This window comes from Lactuca virosa, chromosome 2 (genome assembly GCF_052849685.1).
Source record: "Lactuca virosa cultivar CGN04683 chromosome 2, Lactuca_virosa_CGN04683_v6, whole genome shotgun sequence".
NCBI lineage: Eukaryota > Viridiplantae > Streptophyta > Magnoliopsida > Asterales > Asteraceae > Lactuca > Lactuca virosa.
In genome coordinates this window covers 191,201,665-191,218,630 of record NC_136427.1, presented here as the reverse complement: position 1 = coordinate 191,218,630, position 16,966 = coordinate 191,201,665, and the positions used below count along the sequence as shown (strand labels likewise).

Here is a 16,966-nt window from a genome sequence, read left to right as displayed (position 1 = left end):
CTCACACAAACGCCGACGAAGGGTCTCAAACGCTCTCTATTGCTCGGGGCCCCACCGGAAATCCACCCCCTTCCTCGTCAGACGAGTGAGGGGTACTGCAATCTTGGAGAAATCTTGTATGAACCTCCGGTAGTACCCTGCCAAACCCAGAAAACTCCTGATATCTGAAGGAGATTTCGGAACCTCCCACTGTATGACTGCCTCAATTTTAGCTGGGTCGACCAAAATCCCTTCTTGGTTAACGAGATGTTCAAGGAACTGGACCTCTCGTAACCAAAACTCGCACTTCGAGAACTTGGCATATAGCCGTTCCCATCTCAGAACTCCCAACAACTCCCTGAGATGCTCCTCATGCTGCTCTCGAGTCTTGGAATACACCAATATATCGTCTATAAACACGATGACCGAGTAATCCAACATCGGTCTGCAGACCCGATTCATCATGTCCATAAATACTGCCGGTGCGTTGGTGAGCCCAAACGGCATCACCACGAACTCGTAATGACCATAACGAGTCTGAAACGCGGTCTTCTCCACATCCTCCTCTCTGACCCGGACCTGATGATATCCCGATCTCAAATCTATCTTGGAGAACCAAGAGGCCCCCTACAACTAATCAAAGAGATCATCTATCATCGGAAGTGGATAACGGTTCTTCACCGTCAACTTGTTCAACTCCCTATAATCGATGCACATCCGGTGCGAGCCGTCCTTCTTCCTGGCGAAGAGGATCGGTGCTCCCCATGGAGAACTGCTAGGTCGAATGAACTGCTTGCCCAACAGTTCCTGCAGCTGTGATGACAGCTCCTGCATCTCGAGTGGCGCCAATCGGCACGGCGCCTTGGCGATAGGAGCCGCACCTGGCACCAGGTCGATCCAGAACTCGATCTGCCTCTTCGGAGGTATCCCTGGCAACTCCTCCAGGAATACATCAGTAAACTCCCTAACCACCGGGACCTCTGAAACAGGAGTCTGGTCCCTGACCCGTGTATCCACCACATACGCCAAATAGCCCGCACACCCGTGTTGAATGTACTGTCGAGCCCTGGAAGCTGAACAAAACCCTGATCCCACTCTGGTGCCCTCGCCATATACAACTAGTTCTCCCCCACTTGGGGTTCGAACTACAACTCGCTGACCTTCGCATTCGATCATGGCACCGAATCGACTAAGCCAGTCCATACCCACGATCACACATACATCCCCCATGGGAATCGGAATCAGGTCTATCGGAAAAGATACTCTGAAAATCTCAAATATGCAACCCTGATAGACCGAAGAAGCAGAAATCCCGTGTTCGTTGGCGATGGAGACTCGTAACGGACACTCTAACTCTCCCACCGGCATCCCAAACTCCCTACTAAAAGTCTGAGAAACAAACGACCGACTCGCCCCCGAGTCAAATAAAACCAATGCAGTCAAGGAGTTCACTAAAAACGTACCTAAACACAGGTATATATGGAGATAAGCATAAAACATATAAGATCAATAAGATAAGGAACAGAAACATACCAGTAACCACATCCGGTGCAGCCATGGCCTCCTCTGCGGTGAGCTGAAAGGCGCGCCCCTCAGCCTTCGGGGGCTCTGCCCTACCTGACCTCCCGTCCGTAATCCTCAATGTAGCTGGGGCGGGAGCCTGTGCCGGCTTACCGACAAGTAATGGACAGTTGGCCTTCATGTGACCAACCTGATCACAGTGATAACACAACTTCATACCCGGAATCGCGACGGGCTGGCGACAATCCTTCGTATAGTGCCCCTCCTTGCCACACCTGTGGCACCCACTACCCGATCGACAAACCCCCGAATGACCCTTGCCGCATTTTCCACAAGTGCAGCTCGGCTGGCTCCCAACCCTAGAATCAGCGGTCTTAGACCGCTTTGGCACCGGCTGAAACTGTGTCGGGGCCTGCCGCTGCTCCCTCATCTGCAGCTCAATCTCCAACTCACGCCGCCTGGCGGCCTCCTGCAACTCCAGCAGAGTATCACATCGTTGTGTGGCAACAAACTGATGAATGTCAGTCTTGAGCATGCTCAGATAACGTGTCATCTGGGCCTGCTCCGAGGCAAACTCCGGGCATAACATCTCCCTCTCAGTGAACATCCGGGTGATCTCCGTCACCGACTCTCCCTCCTGTCTCAAACTCAAAAACTCCTGAGCCAATCGTTCCCGCTCAACCCGAGGGATGTATCGGGCGCGGAACATATACCTGAACTGCTCCCAAGTAACAGCAGCTCTCTGATCGTCCGTGTATGACCCTGTCGTCAATCTCCACCAGTCCTTGGCCCCAAGCCTCAGCATGTTCAAAGCACATCTGACCTTCTGGTCAGTAGGACATGAACACGTGAATAAACAGCCCTCCACGTCAGATAACCACCTCGTAGCTCTAATCGGATCCTGGGTACCATCGAATGTAGGGGGCTTCGTGTTATCGAAGTCCCGGTACTGGAAGCCCCGACTGGCTCCACCTCCTCCTGCCGCTGTTACAGCCGATGCAGCTGCAACGGCAGCCGTCTTTGCAAGGGCTGCGTAATGCTCGTCAAAGTACTCGACCATAGCGGTCTTAATAAACCCAAACATCTCCGGTAGCTGTGCCCGGAACATAGCAGCAACCTCATCATGCAGGATCTCTCGAATCCTGGCATTCAACTCCTTTGTGCTCATCTGCACCACGGGCTCAGGTGTTGTTGGCCCCTCCGGGCCTCCGTCTCCTGATCCTGATCCCGAACTGGATCCGGTCACAAAGCGCCTCGTTATCACCATTCTGAAACATACCACAAGATATCAGATAATCCATATAAAGAACTAGGAATCAACTCCCGACTAAATCCTAGGGGTTGTGACTTCCTTGCTATGCGTATTGGTCCTGTGCTTTCAGTAGTACGGGCCCATACTACCTTCCACACCTACCCATATTTGTCTCAAGTATCACCACAACACCCTAACAATATACATAACATAGCGAGCGCTAAATCCTCACTCCTAGAGGAATGCTAAATATCTCATAACTGACCTCCCGGACTCTCACTAATCACCCATCAATGAAACTTCCACCAACCCTGCAGTACTAGTGTATGCTAGCCATACATAATGCTGGACCCTATAGACTTTCGAATACCCAATCCTTCCCTAAGCTCCCAATCAAACAAGAACAGAACATAAGGCCAAATCAAACATTCTCATGCTATAAGATCTTAATTATGTATAATTGTGATGCATACACTAAGTAACTACATTAATGATGTCAATCTCATATAAAGGAAACCCTAGGCTAGTAGGCATCATGTAATCAGGCAATTCTATTATGCAATTCCTGAAGATACCTAGCCTAACACTAGCATGTTGTTCTAACATATCACATAATAATAAATAACTGTATGGTATTTTGGGGTCTACTTACTGGCTCTGGCTAATCGTACATCCTGCATCCTCCTTTACTTATTTTGAAAATTATTTTATTATTATTATTATTATTTTTTTTTTAAAAAAAACAATCATTTTAAAATCCTTTCCTTGATTTGAGACTGGATTCACACGAGTGTTCCTCCAATTCACTCAAACCAAGGCTCAGATACCAACTTGTAACACCTATAAAAATTTAAGCCAATTTAAAACTTTTCAAGACATTTAAACCAGTAGTTATTACAATTTTGTTTTCAAAATAGTCTAACAGCAGAGTTCATCCCAGAAACGTAAATAAAACATGAGGAGTTGTACGATCATGCCTTCGCCTTGCCGCGATCCCCTGATGTACCTGAAACAATAAACTGAAACTGTAAGCACGAGGCTTAGTGAGTTCCCCAAAATACTGATACACTACACATAACACATATACAAATAACAACATATACTGGCTCCACAGCTTTACAGGCTGGATTACCCATGGGCCCACAGTGTGAGTCTGGATTACCTTCCGGGCCCACAGCTCACATCTGGATTGCCATCGAGCCCACAGTACGAGACTCCCTCAGCTCGTATCTGGAATGCTCCTGAGCCCACAGTACGAGTCTGGAATGCCCCACCTGGCCCTCAGCTCGTATCTGGAATGCTCTCGGGTTTGTTGGTTACCGCACGGAGCAGGATCACCTCAACCCATCCCACATAATATGTCGACATATAACAAATAAGTACACAGACAGATAAACGGACAATATCACAGGTAGTGCTACAGACCTACCCTCTAGCATTTCAACTAGCATGCATAACTAACTCATACTCAACATAATACTAGCTACTAAGATGTCATATCCAATGGGCCGGCCTTGGTGCCTTAGACCCCTTAGTATAGTAAGGATAACTCACCTCGTAATAGTGTTGAAATACTGCAAGTCTCCGACTACGATCTCACCAGAAACCCCGAACTGTCACATAATAAAATACCAGATTAATACCCAGCATTACCCCCTTAACCAAGTGTCTTTAGTACTCATTAAACCCATTCCTTTTATTGGGCCAAAGTCCCACCTCAAGGCCTCATCTTGGAGGTCCATATATATAAGTCCACTATTGGCCCAATTTACTAAATTGGGCCCAATCTCCTTATTGGGCCTAAACCCATGATCCGCTACCACCAATTGGCCCATAACATCTCATTTATTAAGTCTAGCAAAGGCCCAAATCCCTTTAGCCCATAAACAGCCCAAAACCCGAGGCCCAAATGGCAATAGCCCAACAGAGGACGTACGCGGGGCGTACTCCTCTGGTACGCGGGGCGTACGCGACCAGATGTTGACCACCATCGGGGTGGTTGACCCAGTACGCTGGGCGTACTGGATTTACGTTGGGCGTACTCCATCTCTTGACAAAACCTTATTAAGTGCTTAATGGCTTAAGCACTTAAGTCCTAATCTCAGATCCAAAGGCCTAACATGTCCAGGGTCCATAAAGTCACGAACTTTATCACTGTGGATGTCCATAAAGTTCTAAATGCTTGGTCTTAATCCATTAAGACCTTATTTCTCTTGCATGGGACACTTATAGCCAACGGGACCTTATTTTTATCACTCAAAGTCCCTTCAAGAGCCTGGAAGGACAGCTCTTTACGTCCATAACACAAAATACACCACTTTATGGCTTTTGGGACAAGAGATGCTTCTAATAAAGTAAAATGGTGAGATCTAAGCATATATGCATAAAGTTTGGAACTTTATACCTTTAGGAGCTTCTTGAGCACAAACTAACTTCAGATCTATGAACTTGATCTTCTTCTCCAACACTTGGATGCAATGCTCTTCCCTTGAAACACTCCAAAACACACACCAAATAAGCTTACACCCACAAGGAAGAGCTAGGGTTTGGGGAGGACGAAAGTAGGCTATAGAGGCTGAGGATAATCAGAGGAAATGATCCATAAGTGTGCTTATATAGTCCCCAAACCCTAAATATTAGGGTTCTCTCCTGTCATGAGTACGCCCTACGTACTAGGGCGCGCCTAGTACGCTCAGCGTACCCTTATGTACGCTCAGCGTACTCTTCCTAACCCAAAGTTGTAACTTTAGTATTCATACATCTCATGGCCCAATTCCGACAACTCCAAGGACTACGATGTCAATTAAATAAAGAGAAGGGATTCGAATTATACCGACGAATTTCGGGATGTTACACCAAATGTCTCTCAGAAATTACCTCTTGGAAGACTAAGGGAAGATACGTGGCAGAACCTTTAAACAAAGTCAATTCTAGCTACGAAACAGGAAGTCCGAGTGGAACCAAAAATGTTCCAAGTGATGTATCATCTGAAAAGTTTGAAATCCCTGTTAAAAAGTCAAAACCTAGATTTAATCTTCACTCGCAGCTCAGAAACGTCAAAGAAATGCTAGATATAACAAAAATTTAAAAGAAAGAAAGCATTTCTGGCAATCCAAAAATCCTAACTTTGTTCATCAAGAAAAATCTGCAAATCTGAGTGCGAAAGCATCTTCAAATCCGAATCCTAAAAGTGTTTCAAAAACTCAGTCATCCTCTTCTCCGATTTCAAAATCAAAAGTTTCTCAAAAACCCTAGTTTTCAAAACAATCAAAATCTTTTGAGCAAACAAAACCCAATGTTTCACAATCTGCCAAAGTATCGAAAGATACAAAGTGCAAAGGAAAGATTGGTTCGGAGTCAAAAATTCATTCCAAAAACTCCGAATCAAACTTGAAAAAGGAAAAGATGGTTAAGAAAAGGAATGCCAAGCAACAAATTAAAGATAATAAAAGAAAAAAATCTTTTCAAAGGAATCCTAAAGATGAAAGGATCGTTGTTTTTAAAATCACTAAGAAAGATAATTCCACTATGATTAAACGATCTTACTTGTTTGATGAAGCAATAACATTTCCTATGTCTGTGAAAACCTCACGTGGACCCAAACAACTTTGGGTTCCTAAATCTCTTTGATTTTTGTAGGTGATGCGTGACGAGAAGTTTGACTCCCAATGGTACATTGATAGTGGCTGCTCGCGTCACATGACAGGAAGGAAGGAAGAATTGAGAGAGTTCAGACCACTGAAGGATGGAGGGAGATTCAAATATGGAAATAACTCTCTTGGGGAAATTAAGGGCTATGGAATGATCACGAATGGAGAATTCTCTATTCGAAAGGTAGCCTATGTGGAAGGCATACAACAGAACCTAATCAGTGTATCATAATTGGTTGTAGGAACAGGTTTAAAATTGTCGTTCGACAACGAGGGATCGGAGATGATCGAGAAGAAATCCAAAACAGTGTTGTTGAAGTCCAAACGCAAAGGTGAGATGTATCCACTTAATCTGAATCTCATCAAAGGAAAGCCAACCATATGCCTTCTTACGAAAGCATCTTCAGATGATAGTTAGCTTTGGCACCGAAGGCTCTCACCTCTCAACTTCAAAGATATCAATAAACTCATACTTGGTGATCATGTGTGAGGGCTACCATTGCTGAAGTTTGAGAAGGATCATCTCTGTGCAGCCTGCGAACTTGGGAAACAAAGCAGGAAGAGTCATCCAACAATCATAAACACCAAAGTGATCGAGCCACTTGAGCTTTTACATGTTGATCTTTGTGGCTCATCTGCCGTCGAGAGCATTGGTGGTAACAAGTACATTTTAGTTATTGTTGACGATTTTTCTAGATTTACGTGGGTGTATTTTCTTAAGCAGAAATCAGAAGCCACTCCTAAGCTCAAGGACTTTATAAAGCAGATAGAGCTTCAACTATGAAAGTTGGTTCATAACATTCGCAGTGATAATGGGTTAGAATTCAAAAATCAAGCGTTTGAAGAGTTCCTGACTGAAAAAGGAATAGCTCACAACTTTTCAGCTCCTTACACTCCTCAACAGAACAGGGTCGTTGAAAGACGAAACCAATCTTTATGCGAAGCTGCAAGAACTATGCTATCATTTGCGAATCTGCCACTTTACTTCAATACCTACTGAAAATGTCCTTTTAAGGGTAAAGTTTCCACCTTTACCCGTTAATACTATTCCTCAAGATATATATCTCAAACCCTAACTCTTAAGGACCTAGATCTTGGTCTACAAGCCTTCAATACTTCAAGATATGGTGCACAAACAGAGATCTGGACCTTAGAGACTAAATAAACACGTAAAGTCTCCACCTTTCTCTCCATGCATGGCCTTTTGGGGATTAAAAAGCCAAAATGACATCATATAGCTTGCATGGGGCTTCAATGGCCATAAAGTTTGCACCTTTATGCCATGAAAGCCCTCCATGGTTCCAGATCTGATGACATACTCACTTGGGACGTCCATTTCCCAAAGGTCATGCTTCTTGAACCAAAGATCCCATAAAAGTGAAGATAAAGAGATCTAAGCATATTATAGACAAGATAGGAGCTTTATACCTCCAATAAACCAGAAATGAAGTTAGACTTCTGGATCTACTCTTCTCCAATCCCTCCTTGCTCCTTCTTCAAGTGTCTTCTTCTTCAAGAATCACCAAGAATGCACAAAATGGCTCAAAAACTCTCACAAGCGGATTAGGGTTTCGTGGCTAGGGTTTGGGATGATGGAGGCTGTAAATGAGGCCAACCTTTGGAGGTTAAGGTTTTTAAATAGGGTGCTAAACCCTGAAAATTAGGGTTACACTCTGGCAGCCCTACTCGTCGAGTTGAGGCTCTCAACTCGTCGAGTAGGATTTAAATCATGCGTCCGAATTCCATCCCTACTCGACGAGTTTGGGGCCTCCAACCCGTCGAGTCCCTGCACAAAAACGAGTAAATTGATTTAAAATACATACCAGGAACCGGGCGTTACAAGTTGAATTTAAAAATGAAATTTTTACTTATGATTTTTGGGATGTTACAACTATGATCCTCAACAATAATCAATGCTTTCCTAGTGGACGTAGACTGGCGAAGCTCTTCAATTTTTTGTGTGTAATAAACTTTGTCTTTTGATTTCTCCTTCTTCTCATTCATTTTCCTTAACATGTATTATTTTGCGAAGTGGTTTTTGCCATGAAAATAGTTACAGTCATAGCCGAAATAGCCAAGAAGCTTTTTCTCTCCTTTTTCTTCCTCTTTCTGATACGCCCTATATCCTTCTTCTTTCATCTTTTCCGAACCAGCATTCTGATTTTTGAAACTTCCACCTCCATCGTCACCTCTATTGAACTTATTTCCCTTGAACTTAGAGAAGTTTTCTTGAAGAACTTTTTGGGGTTGCTGACCATAAGCGCTTTGATTTCGCTTGTGAACTCTTCATCGGTGGTGTCAGAATCCGAATCATCTTTAATCACCTTGGATGCCTTATTCTTTGAGCCTTCTATTTTTGTAATAAATGCTAATGGACCAGCATTTTGAACAATTTTCGCTTCTTTGAGAACCTCTTTCTCGTGAGATTTCAGAATACCCACCATCTTGGAAAAAGAATAGTACTTGAAGTATTCATGAGCCTTAATGGTTGATACTATGAGTTTCCATTCGGATCTCAGACCATTCAAAAATGTAACTTTCTGTTCAATCGTTTTCCATCTTAAACCATGCTTAAGCATTCTACTTAGGAAATGGTTAAAACGAGTAACAGTTTGAGCAATAGACTCATCGAGTTTTTGCTCAAAAGAACCAAATTCAGATAAAAGAGTGGTTTGAATTAAATGAGTCAAGTTAACATCACTAGAATACAACTCTTTCAACCTATCCCAGAGCTCAATATTCTTGTTGCTTTCAAATTGTTTATCAACAATTCATTTTCATCGATTTCAACATCACCATTAGCAATGATATTATCTAGATCCTTTTAAGTAGACACGATCTCTTTGGTTTTTCATGACTTTACGATCCTTCTGTAATCACGCGTCAAATGCTTGAACCATGAGTTTCGATACCAATGACATAATCTTCAAATTGAAGGGCTCAAACTTTGTAATCCTCCGGAAAAGGATTGGAATTCGATTTGTAGAACCAATGCTTCCATGAACATTGAAGGAAATAGTGTGAAAAATCCTCTTTTGCCATTTTTGAGATAAATTTTGAACGAAAACAAAAACAGAATCAAAAACAGATTTCAAATCGAAAAGAAGATTTGAACAAATAATTTATGACCAAATTTACAAGAACACTTGCAAAATGCGGAAGTGATCAAAAATTCAAGGTAGAAATCTGAAAAACTCGAAGAACTTCGAAAAACTTTTAATTCAAAAACAGTTCACAAATCACCCGCTCTGATACCACTTGTTAGAATTTTAGGAACGATAATGATTCTAGTTTGTTAACGAAAACATCTTTAAACGAATAAATAATTATGAATGCAAAGAAGTAAAAAAAAATCATTATTTCATAAGAGAGCACCGAGAACAATTCGGTACGAAGTAGAGAACTATTCTCTTCAAAACGATACTCTCTATTCTAACATACATCCCTATATATATATAGGCATAAAGGGAATTCGGAAAGGAATACCTAAGACAATAATCTAAGACTGCGAACTCAGGCTAAATAACGAGACCCAAACAGACTCGCCTACGAAATGAAAACTTTATTATATTTACAGACCATACCTGTGAAACGATTTCGCATACGAATCTTGACACAACAAAATTATTTCGAAACCTAACAAAAAAATATTGTGTTTTACATACTTCGTATCGTTCTTTTTCAGATTGCACTTGATTGTGTCTATATGCTTGAGTTTATCATTTCAATTGCAAACAATATCCCAAATAGCAATGTCTTAGTTCACTGCAAGTCAAAAGATGCTGATATTGGTGATAAATGGCTATCTTATAATCAAGATCTCCATTGGCAATTTTATATGAACTATTTCCATCAAACACTCTACTTCTGTCATTTCTATTGGGGGTCAAAAGAACATGTGTTTGATGTTATAAAACCGCAATGATGTATGCATGTGACTTAGATAAACGGGATACTAACCCTTGTAATTGGTTAGTTAAATAAGATGAGTTTTACCTTTATAATTTCAATAAGAGTCTATTAGCAACTCCCTGTGGATCTATAAGATCAATCCCCTGAACAGGTGTGAATGCAAAACTTGAAGTCAATCCAGAGGTATCCCCACCACTTCTATATCGTTTATCTTTGCCCTTTTTGGAAACTTTAGCAGCGACTTTGCTTTGAGAAACCGATACCATATACCCAACTCTAAACTGAGATGTAGCTGAAGAAAACCCTGCTAAATTCATCTTTTTAGCACCCAAAAGTTGCACATTACAAGCTGGCATCTTTACGAGTGGTGTAAGCCCGCCGGCTGTCCCCATAAGTTTTGCAGCAACTGCACTTCCAACAATGGCGGAAAGATTCGGTGCAATGTAGCCCATTCTTCTTTCGACAAAATCAAGAACATTCTTTTTTGAAGAATCTAAAGGGCACGATCACATGCTTTGATGGTTTTCTGGAGGGTATTTTCGGGAAGTGGTTTTCCGCTTGTGGTTGAGGCTGTGATGGAAACAACCATTATGATGGATGAAGGTAACAGACCTTCTAAGTCAACTAGGATTAGGTCAACTTCATTCCCTATTTTCTTAACCACACGCGTGTAATCGATTGGGTGATGAACGAGTGATTCGAGTTCCGGAAATTTGAGGCGATATTTATCGCGTATAAAATTGTGGATTATAAGAATTTCGTTTTCTATGTCTAATGATAATGTGTTGCATTCGACTATTAGTTGGTGTGTTGGATCGTCTTGTAGAACCATGGCTTGGCTTTACATATCTGACCCCTTTTTCAAGGGCAATTTCGACTTTGTTGATGATGTCTGTGTAGCGTTGTGTTTTTTGTAACTTTGAGACACTGTCTAAGTCATCGTAGTTGAGGGCTTGTATATCGTTTAAGTCTTTACTGAGATCTTCTTCCATGTTCACTGAATCCCCATTGTCTTCATCCAGGTTCTCATTATCATTGTCGAATAGATCCTCAAGATCTTCCAGAAAAGAATCTTCAAGGATTGACATTATTTTGTGGATGGAAGGTATCTACTTGATACCTGATGTTGGTGAATATCTGAGTCCAATGTGGCAAGTTATGCGTGTTTGGTCCAGATCACAATTACTTGGAGTGTTGTCCAAGTTCTAGAGTCCTTGAGTCATAAGGAAACGTATTTTAGGAAAGTGTAGATGTTCCTATAACAGAATCCTAGTTATATTCTATTGTGTTTTGTATAGTATATAATGAGATAGGATCCTGTAATCAGGAGTTGGAGTTTTTGAGTTAGTTTTCTTCAATAATAAAGTTTGCGAGTTTATGCAATTACCTCTTTAATTGGTATCAGAGCGGACTTATCTTACCTAATCAGAGATTCTGTGTTCTTGCTGTGAATCTCTGTGAGCCCTCCTGCTACAGAAGAAACTCGTGAGGAGAATCTGTGCAGCAAGTGAAACCTGCGATAGTTTCTGTGAAGGAGAAGGAGAACTCGTGAAGGCGAACCAAGACGGAAATCGCTACTTGTTCAGAATTCTCGTGTGGAGAATCCGAGCAGGAAGTTAAATCACGACAACAATTGAAATTCTCGTGCATTAAAGATTTCCTGTTCGATTATTGTGACCTGTTCTCGTATGGAGAAGAATAGCTATTGTTCAGTTTTCTTGTGTGGAGAACTTGAATAGCAAGAATCATCACGAAAGGAATAGAAACTTGTGACACCTTCGAGTTCTTGAACCTGAGACAGATCGGTGAAGAAGGCGTGTCTTTTGCCCTAAAGAAGAAATACAAACGTGTTTTCTTTGTTTGACTTTGGGCCCTCATCAGAAGGCGTGTTTGGGTTTTCTAATTAGCCCAAAATTTGATTTGCCAATAATAGTACACAAATTGTGATTACAATTTTTTTTCTTATATTAGAAACAAGTCAGATTTTTATTTGATTTGTGTGGAGGAATCAAACATTAAACCGAGATGTCGGGAGGAGAATCGTCCCAACCACCGGCTAAGGAACACACGTCGTTCACGTTCCAATGTCTGACTTTGACATCAACGAATTACGCAATTTGGAGGATGCGCATGGAGGTTCTACTCGAGATTCATGGCGTTTGGAATGTGATTGATCCCAGACTAGATGATGTGAAGAAAAACAACATCGTGAAAGGATTGTTGTTTCAATCGATTCCGGAGGATTTAATCCTTCAAATCGGTAATTTAAAAACCGGAAGAGAGATGTGGGAAGCGATTAAAACTCGTAACTTAGGAGCTAATCGTGTGAAGGAAGCCCGACTCCAAACTCTAATCACGGAATTTGAAAATCTAAAGATGAGTGATAATAGTACAATAGACGAGTTCGCTGCAAAGTTATCCGGAATTGCCTCAAAATCCGCTTAACTAGGAGAGGTCATGACCGAACAGAAGCTTGCAAAGAAGTTTCTTAAGAGCCTCCCTAGACGATTTGTCCACATTGTTTCAGCCCTTGAACAAGTTTTGGACCTTAAAACGATTGGCTTTGAAGACGTGGTTGGTCGCTTAAAAGCTTATGAAGAAAGAATCAAGGGTGAAGACAAAGCAATCGATTCTCAAAATAAATTACTTTATTCCAAAACTGAATCGTCCAACAGAAACACCGATTCATCAAGAGGTAGATGTCGGGGTTCAAATAATCGAGGGAGAGGACGTGGTGGTGGACGTGGCGGTGGACGTGGTCGGGGTAACACCAAAAATCATGGTCACTCGGAATCCTCTAAAAATCGTGACGATCAAAAGCAAAAAGGAAAACAACGTGAGCAAAGAGATCTCTCAAATATTCAATGTTACCGGTGTGACAAGTATGGCCACTTTGCTTCAAGATGCCCCGACCGAATAAAAAATCATGAGGCTAACCTTAATCAAACACACGAAGGAGATACATATCATGAAGAAGGGACGTTCTTTATGATGAATACAATTCAAGAAACGGTGTTCTTGAATGAAGACAAATACATCCCTCCAAAAGTTGAAGCAAATGCCGATGAAGATGGAATTTGGTACTTAGATAATGGTGCGAGCAACCACATGACCAGAAACTACTCTTATTTTTGCTGAATTAAATAAAAACATAACGGGTAAAGTGAGATTTGGAGATGGATCATGTGTTAGCATTAAAGGAAAAGGGTCAATTTTGTTCGAAGGGAAAAGCGGGGAGCAAAAATTAATGAAAGATATTTATTATATCCCATCACTTCGTAGCAATGTTATTAGCCTCGGGCAGTCTACAATAGCCGGTTGTGATATTTGGATGCGAGGTGATTTCCTAACCATGCGAGATGGAGACAAAAGATTACTTATGAAAGTCCTGAGAAGTGTAAACCGACTCTACAAAATAAAGTTAAAAGTTGGAAAACCACATTGCTTACAAGCCAAGTTTAATGAGCAAGCTTGGTTATGGCACGCGCGACTTGGCCACATTAATTTTGGCGCGATAAACTTGATACACAAGCTAGCTAAAGGGGTACCGGCAATCCAACATCAAGACCAACTTTGTGAATCTTGCATGTTTGGAAAACAAACAAAGCCGTCGTTTGCAAAGAAAGCTAATTATAGAGCTACAAATATTCTCGAGATGGTGCATGGAGATATTTGTGGACCGGTTGATCCCCCCACCCAAGCGGGTAATATTTATATTTTAGTTCTTATTGATGATTATTCTAGATATATGTGGTCTTTTCTTTTGAAGCACAAAAGCGATGCATCCAGAATTATTAAACTATTCAAGATATCAATTGAAAAACGAACCGGTAAAGAGATCAAAACTTTCCATACGGATAGAGGTGGAGAATTCACATCAACTGAGTTGAACCGTTTTTGTGATGAAGAAGGGATTTCACGTATGTTGACGGCTCCTTATGCACCTCAACAAAACGGTATAGTCGAACGGAGAAATCGGACTCCACTCGAGATGACACGGTGCCTAATGAAAGCAAAGATATTCCAAACCACTTTTGGGGCGAAGTGGTACGACATGCAACGTTCATCATAAATCGTACACCTACTCGAGCATTGATAGGTGCTACACCATTCGAGAAATTTTATGGTGAAAAACCAAATCTTGAAGATTTGAAAGTATTTGGTTGTGTTGCATATGAAAGAATAGTCTCAAAACATTTGAAGAAGCTTGATGATAGGTCACGACCGTTGGTATATTTTGGAAAGGAACCTAATTCAGGAGGATCTCGGTTATATAATCCGCGGGAAAATAAAATTATTATTAGTGCCCATGTAATTTATGATGAAAATAAGACATGGCAATGGAATAATGAAACCAAAAATCAAGATGGAAATGGACCGGGTACATTTACGGTCATGTGGAGTAATGGTCAGGAAACTCAAGATAATGGTGGTTCGATCCCAACTGCAACAGAAACCGAGCAATTCACTGATTCGGCCCCAACCGACCAAACCAATGACACTTATAACGATGATAGCAGCCAATCACAACCTATTGATGATCAAAATAACGATGAAAGTTTTGTCCCACTTCGGCGGTCCACTCGAACTTCAGTGTTGCCAAGAAGATTAAATGACTACGAGTTAGATGTGGATCATTTAATGTTGACATTCAATGAAGAACCAAAGAATTTTAAAGAAGCCAAAGTGAACAAGAATTGGCTCGATGCAATGAAGGCTGAAATTGACTCCATCGAGAAGAATAATACTTGGAAATTAGTTCCTTCGCCTAAAGATGTTAAACCTATCGGGTTAAGATGGTTGTATAAAATTAAAAGAAATATGAATGGAGCGATTACAAGGTACAAAGCGCGTCTAGTCGCTAAAGGCTATGTACAAGAGCAAGACATTGATTTTGATGAAGTATTTGCGTCGGTAGCTCGACTCGAGACAATAAGACTATTGATTGCTCTTGCGGCCGGGAACGGATGGAAGATTCATCACTTAGACGTAAAAACGGCATTTTTATATGGAGATTTAAAAGAAGAAGTGAATGTGTGCCAACCAGAAGGTTTCGTGAAGCAAAGTGAAGAAACAAAAGTCTACAAATTGGCAAAAGCTTTATACGGTCTCCGACAATCTCCACGTGTATGGAATTTAAAGCTTAATAACACGTTGAAAAGTATGGGTTTTAAACAGTGCATGCAAGAAAATACGGTTTATAGAAAGGTTGCAAATGGAGAATACATAATAGTTGCAGTTTATGTAGATGATTTGTTCGTGACTGGAACAAGCTTAGAGTTTATAAACAAATTCAAGAGACTAATGGTGTTACAGTTTGAAATGTCGGACCTTGGTGAACTAACTTGCTACTTGGGTATTGAAGTATTGCAAGAAAATGGTTGTGTAAAGGTGAAGCAAGAGAGTTATGCTATGAAGATTCTAAAAGAGGCAGGCATGCAAGAGTGTAATGCAACTCAATGTCCGATGGAGCCAGGACTAAAGTTGTCAAAAGCTGAAGATGAACCAGAAGTTGAAGCTACCTATTATCGAAAAATAGTAGGTTGCTTACGATATCTCTTACACACTCGTCCAGATTTAGCATATTCGGTTGGAGTAGTTAGCCGTTATATGTAAAGTCCAAGAGAATCTCATGCACGCGCTATTAAGCAAATTCTTCGTTACTTGCGTGGTACACCATCTTTTGGGATTGTATACAAACGAAGTAAAAATATGAGCTTGATAGGTTACAGTGATAACAGTCATAATGTTGATGGTGATGATGGTAGAAGTACAACAGGGCATGTTTTCTACCTTGGTGACTCTCCTATCACTTGGTGCTCCCAAAAGCAAGATATAGTAGCGTTGTCATCATGTGAAGCAGGGTTCATGGCTGCTACTGCAGATGCGTGTCAGGCAGTTTGGTTAAGGGAGTTGTTAGCCGAGTTGACAGGAATGAAGAAACAGAAGGTGCTGATTCGCATAGACAACAAATCAGCAATTGCATTGTCAAAGAATCTTGTCTTTCATGGAAGAAGCAAACACATTCACACTCGATTCCACTTCATTCGAGACCGTGTGGAAAACGAGCAAGTGATTGTTGAACATGTTTCGAGAGATAAGCAACGAGCAGATCCTCTTACGAAGGCCTTAGCTCGAATAAGGTTCGCAGAGATGAGAGCGTTGCTTGGCGTGGAAGAATTACCCTCGACTCAGAAATTCAGGGGGTGATTGTTGGTGAATATATGAGTCCAATGTGGCAAGTTATGCGTGTTTGGTCCAGATCACAATTACCTGGAGTGCTGTCCAAGTTCTAGAGTCCTTGAGTCATAAGGAAATGTATTTGAGGAAAGTGTAGATGTTCCTATAACAGAATCCTAGTTATATTCTATTATGTTTTGTATAGTATATAATGAGATAGGATCCTGTAATCAGGAGTTGGAGTTTTTGAGTTAGTTTTCTTCCATAATAAAGTTTGCGAGTTTATGCAATTACCTCTTTACCTGATGCAACCTTGTTGCCTAAGAAAAGAAAACATAACAGAACAGGAAGGAAGGAAGAAGAGAACAGGGCAAAACAGGGGAATAAGAAAAAACGGGAGAGCCTCTAATTACTTGCTGAACAAGAGTTTTTATTGCTGGAAAACATATTTTTATTGCTGACAATGTATTCT

The 16,966-nt window shown here is 41.3% G+C and overlaps 1 pseudogene; it reads right to left on the bottom strand.

The window, feature by feature from the left end:
- Positions 1 to 10,400: 10,400 nt before the first annotated feature.
- On the bottom strand, positions 10,401 to 11,402 carry LOC145158082 (U4/U6 small nuclear ribonucleoprotein Prp31 homolog pseudogene; annotated as a pseudogene).
- Between the last annotated feature and the right edge of the window lie 5,564 nt (positions 11,403 to 16,966).